The sequence below is a fragment of the Macrotis lagotis genome, chromosome 7 (assembly GCF_037893015.1).
Source record: "Macrotis lagotis isolate mMagLag1 chromosome 7, bilby.v1.9.chrom.fasta, whole genome shotgun sequence".
Classification (NCBI taxonomy): domain Eukaryota; kingdom Metazoa; phylum Chordata; class Mammalia; order Peramelemorphia; family Peramelidae; genus Macrotis; species Macrotis lagotis.
Genome location: NC_133664.1, coordinates 115,284,562 through 115,290,561, shown reverse-complemented (window position 1 = coordinate 115,290,561; position 6,000 = coordinate 115,284,562). Strand labels below are relative to the sequence as shown.

The following is a 6,000-nucleotide window of genomic DNA, read 5'->3' as shown; positions in this document are numbered from 1 at the left end:
CAGGAAGATGAATCTTCTGTCTTCCCAAACTGACATGTTACCCACTGCCTTGCCTAGCTCCCCTTCCTGGTATATAATAGATTCTATTTAAATGCTAGCTATTATTATAATTATGTGGATTCATAAGATCTGGGTTCAGATCCTTACCGCTATTTATTAGCTGTGCAATACTGAACAAGTCATTTAATCTTTCTGGATTCCCTTTCCTCATTTATATACAACAGAATAATCATGATAATTTGTTATCTATTTTGCCCAGTTTTTTATTTCAAGATCAAACGAGAGGTGTGTAACATGCTATATAAATGTGAACTGTTTCTAAAGGCAGAAATATGAGATTATAGGTGAAACTCCTCTTTTTTTTCTCTGTCCCATTCCCCCAAATCTATTCAACTTTCAGGCTCTGTTCTTTCTCTTCTGCCCTCTGGATGTTTCAGGGGGAGAGAATGGCAAATATTCATTATTGTTGGAGAGAAGTTGAGCTTGATTGATTTCAATGGAAAAGTTGTCCTGTGCCAAGCAAGTCATTGAAAAGGGCTATAAACAGGAAGATTTATTATATTAAGCACATAATAAATGACACATTCAAAGTTTTTTCCCCCACATATTATGTGGAAAGAATTCTAGGTTTTCTGATTCATTTAAAATTTTACTGGAGATATCCCTTTTAGTTAAAAACTTGTGTTTTCTGGAAATTAGCGGCAGGGGGAATAGTGGGATTTGACCCTAGATTGCCTCCATAAGGGAGGTAAAAAAAAATCTTCCCTTGCTAGGTTACCAAGTAGAGTTTCTAGGGGCAAGAGAATATAATGGAAGGAACCCTGGATTTTTTCATCTGGGGACTGGGGTTTGAAATCTGATTCTTCAAGTTTACAAGTAATTTCTTTGAACTGGGTCTCAGCTTTCTGATCAATAAAATGATGGAATTGGACCACTGGGGGAGGTTAAAGTGGAGATTCCTTTTAGGTGTGAAGAAAGATTCAGGAGATTCCTGTCAGGTGGACTAATTGGCCATTGAGTTGTTTTTCCAACCTTAATAAAATTCTGTGTCCCTTGACTAGAGGATCGCTTAAATCCTTTTCACCTTTCAATTTAGTAGAGGTAGAATGGACTTTGAGGACCATGAAGTTCCATCCCCTCATTTTACATCTGAGGAGACTGACTCAGAGAGAGTGCAAATGATTTGCCCCCAGGCTTACACAGCTAAGTTTTCAAGGTAGAATTAGAATTTGAGACTTCCTGGCTTCAGTTCCAGAAAGCAATGTAAAGTTCTCCCTCTCCCCATCCCTCCAAGGAAATTATTATTTTTTTTTGCAAGGCAATGGGGTTAAATGACTTGTCCAAAGTAACACAGCCAAGTAACTGGTGTTCTATCCACCATACCACCTAGCTGCCCCTCCCCTCCCCTGCCCAGGAAATTTAATAAAATTAAGGCTAAACCGAACATCCAGATAATAAATGGTTATCCAATGGTGCTTTCATAAATATAACATATTCTTTAAAGGGAAAAAAGTTCAAGATGATAAATTAAAAAGCACTCAATAAAGCATATTTCCTTACACTCAACTAACATAGAAAAATGTCTGTCACCCTCCAGATTGGACTAGATGTCATCAGATCTATTTTTGGATGTCCATTGCTGCCCAGTACTTCTGGTCTCGAAGGTCATTACCGGGGGGGGGGGGGGGGTCTCTTCCTCTATTCCTTCCCATTTTGTAAAAGCTATGAAGGCACGCCATTCTGTACCATTCACAGTACCTGCCTGCATCTCTGGCCAGGTGCATTATCTTTCCTTAGATGAAAAAGGTCTGAAGGGGGAGGCTTGCCCAGGACCACTGTAGATTGGGTGACTGTACTGGGGAAAGCAATGTTTTGGATATTTCAAAATACCTACTCAGAAAACCAGCATGTCTCATAACTTCCGATGTTCACCGAGGACACTTAAATCATAGACATCCATGCTACAAGTTTTTTTTTTCCTAGCAAGAAGACGATTGTTTTTAATAGCCTATCTCATCCCTGTGTTAATGCTAGCTCCTCCTAATGCAATAAGATCATTTCCTTTTTCTTACTCGCATCCTTCTAACAAGGTTCAAAGCTACGGTTGAAGTGTCCTAGATTAATTATGAGAGCACAGGGTTTCACCCCCTGCCCCGTGGGTCCTGCCAAGCTTTACAGTTTCTCGACTGGCAGGGCCCATCACCCAGCCTACTGGCTCCTGCAAGTGCCTGTCCCTGCAGAGAGCCAATGAAGCCGTAACTTCCTCTCCTGGAGGGTTAGAAACAGGAAAGGCCTTTGGCCAGTTGACTCGGAGCCCGGCCCACTTGCCAGGGCTGGGACTGGTGTCTCGGAGAGCCAGCTGGGGTGGTGGAGTGACAGCCCAGCCTGCCAATGGGCAGGCCCAAACAAACCACCCTCCCGCCCCTGGCTCCTTCTATATGAGCTTGTTTGAGCCTGGTGGAGCTATGAGGAGTCGAGGCTGTGGCTGGCTCCTTGGAGGAGAGGCAGATCCTAGGAGTCTTTGGTCAGGCAAGTGCTTTCTGCTGGGGGTAGGTCGGGGGCATGGGGGGGTGGGGAAGGAGCGCTTCATGACCGTATTCACAGTCCTGTGTGTTCAAACAGGGAATCGGGAGATGTGGGTGATGAGAGAGAGGAAGGTCATTTTTAAAAATGGTCCATTGCAAGCTTGTATTTGTATACGCGTACCCCAGGGCAATGCTCAACTGCTAACCCCTTGGGAATGCCCTGCATCCCCCCCTCCACCCCCATCCCCCAAAGCTGTGTCTCCTCCCTGAGCCATTCTGGCAGCTGCTACTCTGGCAGCCCGAGATGGGCATCCCACGTGATGCACAGTGGTGTCCTGGCAGTCAGTAAGGGGCAGTTAGCATGAGCGGTGAGTGGGTTTCCCTTGTGCTTAGGGATGTAGCTGAGGCTGAAGATGATGGAGGCCCCTTGTGTGTTCTGGTGCTGCACTTGATGTTCAGCCCGGAACTGAACCTGGCCTGAAGGTTAATTTAAAAGACTAGACTCAAAAATCTGTAGGAAAAAATAAGAGAAATACAGGGAGAAGATAGCTATTTGAGTAGCTATAAGTAGGGTGTTTAAATGGTACTATTATACAGCCTACTGGACTCATTAATTTTTTTAAATGCCTAGGCCAACCGAGGGCATTTTATTTTATTTTATTTTATTTTATTTTTGAAAGACCTAAAAAGAGGATATCATAATTAGCATTATCAATTCTACTTCTCGGTTGATCGTGGAAGGAGCACTGGTTCTAGAATCAGAATCTGGGTTCAAACACCATCTCTGACACTCCCTTTCTGACCTAGATAAGTTCTTTAATTTCCCTGGATCTCTGTTTCCTCACTGGTAAAAAGAAGCTGCTCTAGATGGCCCCTCCCCCCATAAAGATTCAACTCTGTTTCTCTTAATTGTTAAAAAGCAGTAATTAAAAACAGTCTGTGTTGCTATCAAGAACAGGTCAATCCACAAGCAGAGTGCCCACTATATGCCAGACACTGAGGAAATAAAGATTTTCCTGTTCTTCAATTCTATTGATCATGTCAGCTTATTATATACATATACATACATATATATATATACATATATTTTTTTACAGTTTGTTATGTCAGAGTAATTTTATAAAACAAATTTGCTCAGATTTTTACAAAGCACTTGTCAGAGTTTCTTATTATATTTTGTGATCAAATGGAAAGGTGTAGAATTCAGAAAGATGTAGGCTTCAGAACTGATTCAAGAGCTAGACCCAAAGAATAGGTGCTAGTGTTCATGTTAATTTGGGCTCTCCCCCCCCCCCCCCCCCGATCTGAGTTTGGTCCCGTTCTGCTTAATATTTTCATCATTTATAAGTAACATAAAACTGAGAGACATTAGTATTCCAAAAGATCTCCATAGTCTAGAACATTGACTCAGTCTAACAAGATAAAACTCAGAATAAGTGTAAAGCCATCCTTGGAGTTCAAAAGACAAATTTCATAAGCACAAGATACGAGTAAAAGATGCTAGAGCATTTGAAAAAGACTTGAGGTTTAAGTTAACTGCAAGCTCAATATGAATCAACAGTTTGGATTCAACTTATTTGTACCTCTGTTGGATTGTTTCCAACTGTTGACATAGTTAAAGTGTGTATGTGTTATGCTCCCAATAAAATGTAAGTTCCTTGAAGGCAAAAGCTGATTTTTTTTTTTTTTTTGGTTTGATCTTGAAGCATTGATAGCTTAACAGCATTCTGTTCTGGCATGGTCACAACCAGAGGCTACATTTTAGGAATCATTAATAGGCTGGAGAGTGATCAAAAAAAATAAAAGTTTTCATGATTTTATGGTATAAGGACTAATTAGAGGAACTAGACAGATTTAGCCTGAATAGATGTTTTGGTAGTAGTGAGGGGAGAGAGGAGAATGGACACAAGGTAGAGATCTTAAAGTATTTAAAGGACTATCTTATGAAAGAAGAACTTAATTTGTTCTGCTTTATCCTGGAGACAAAACTAGGAGCAATAGTAGAATTTGTAAAGAGATAGAATTGATGGAAGGAAAAAAATGAATAAGAACAAACTAAGTGACAATGTGATTCAAATCCTGTACTAAGTGCTTTACAAATGTTATCTTATTTGAGGTTCACAACAACCCTGAAAGGTAGGTGCTATTATTAATCCCATTTTATAGTTGAGGAAACTGAGGCAAACAGAAGTTAAATGACTAGCTGTGGGTCACACTGCTAGTAATTGTCTGAGATAAGACTTGAACTCCAATTTATCTAATTCCTTAGCTACCTCTAAGGACTATATTTCCTAAAATATGAAGTATTCAAAAGTTAAATGGTTTGCCTCAGGAGGCAAGCACTTCCCCTTCACTAGAGATTTGTTATCAGAGACTTGGAGGATCACTTCTAAGAAATGTTATAGAAAGAATTCTTTTTTTTTTTTTAGATTTTTTTTCAAGGCCAACGGGGTTAAGTGGCTTGCCCAAGGCCACACGGCTAGGCAATTATTAAGTGTCTGAGGTCGGATTTGAACCCAGGTACTCCTGACTCCAAGACTGGTGCCTCTATGTGAATAGGAAAAAAAGAGTAGTAAAAATAGGTTCAATTTCATTGAAATTTGGCCAATGACCTGATAAAGAAATAGTTTTAGAAAACAAATTGATTGAATAGTAATCAGTCCCCTATTGCATCTGTATTAGGGTAGCCCTAAGATTTCTACATGCTACTAGAAGTTTTTAAACTCTACCCCCCTCTAATTCAGTAAGCCTTTTCCCCACTTTTAACCATAATGTGTTGAGTCCAGTGGTTTGCTGATAAATATCTAACTACTGGTTCTCCAGAGGAGAATATGTATTGAAGGATACACTTTTAAATTTAATCTTCATTATTAACATCTCCCCCATAACTTTTAAGTCTAAGATATATGCAAAAATCAAGCTTTGATTTATAACATTTACCAAAGTGCTAATGTTCCGGTAGAAATTTAACAACCAGCTCTCATGCTGAAAATTTCCTTTCATACTTGCTCTAGCATACCTGGGTAATGCCCTACTTCACTTATGTCCTCCACACTTCTCTGCCATCCCTTCCACTCAATGTTGTGGACTGAGCAAGAGGGACTGTGACTGGTGTGAGGTTCAGAGCTGATCACTTCTAATTTCTGTCTGATTTATGCACCCGGTTTCCCATGTGTTGGGTGTTAAGCAGAACTGCTTCCCTTCCTTTAACCACCTCTATGAACTTGTGATCCTGTCTAGGGTTCTAAATATGGGGGAGGTGAAGCTACAATGTGCTAATGGATTGAAACTGTATGTTATTTAGGGGAAACCAGTTTGGCATTGGGGTATTATTGCCCGAGACAAGAAACAATCTTTAAGTCCTGATTTCTTCTGATCCTGGTATGTCAGTATTTGACAATCTCTTGTTTCCTGTGTCAGCATCCAATTTCCTCAGTTTGTTTTAAAGAGTCTTAGTGGAGAATAGTGCAGATTT

General features: G+C 40.3%; 1 protein-coding gene across 2 annotated transcripts in view; it reads left to right on the top strand.

Annotated features, from left to right (window-relative positions):
* The first annotated feature begins 2,333 nt into the window (after positions 1 to 2,333).
* The window catches only part of BPGM (bisphosphoglycerate mutase), a 48,862-nt gene continuing 45,195 nt past the window's right edge, over positions 2,334 to 6,000 (top strand). The window contains exon 1 of one of the 2 annotated variants that reach the window (XM_074193658.1): positions 2,334 to 2,549. The gene's annotated coding sequence lies outside the window, so the exon portion shown is untranslated. The remainder of the gene's footprint in view (positions 2,550 to 6,000) is intronic. The other variant, XM_074193657.1, reaches the window with a different exon arrangement.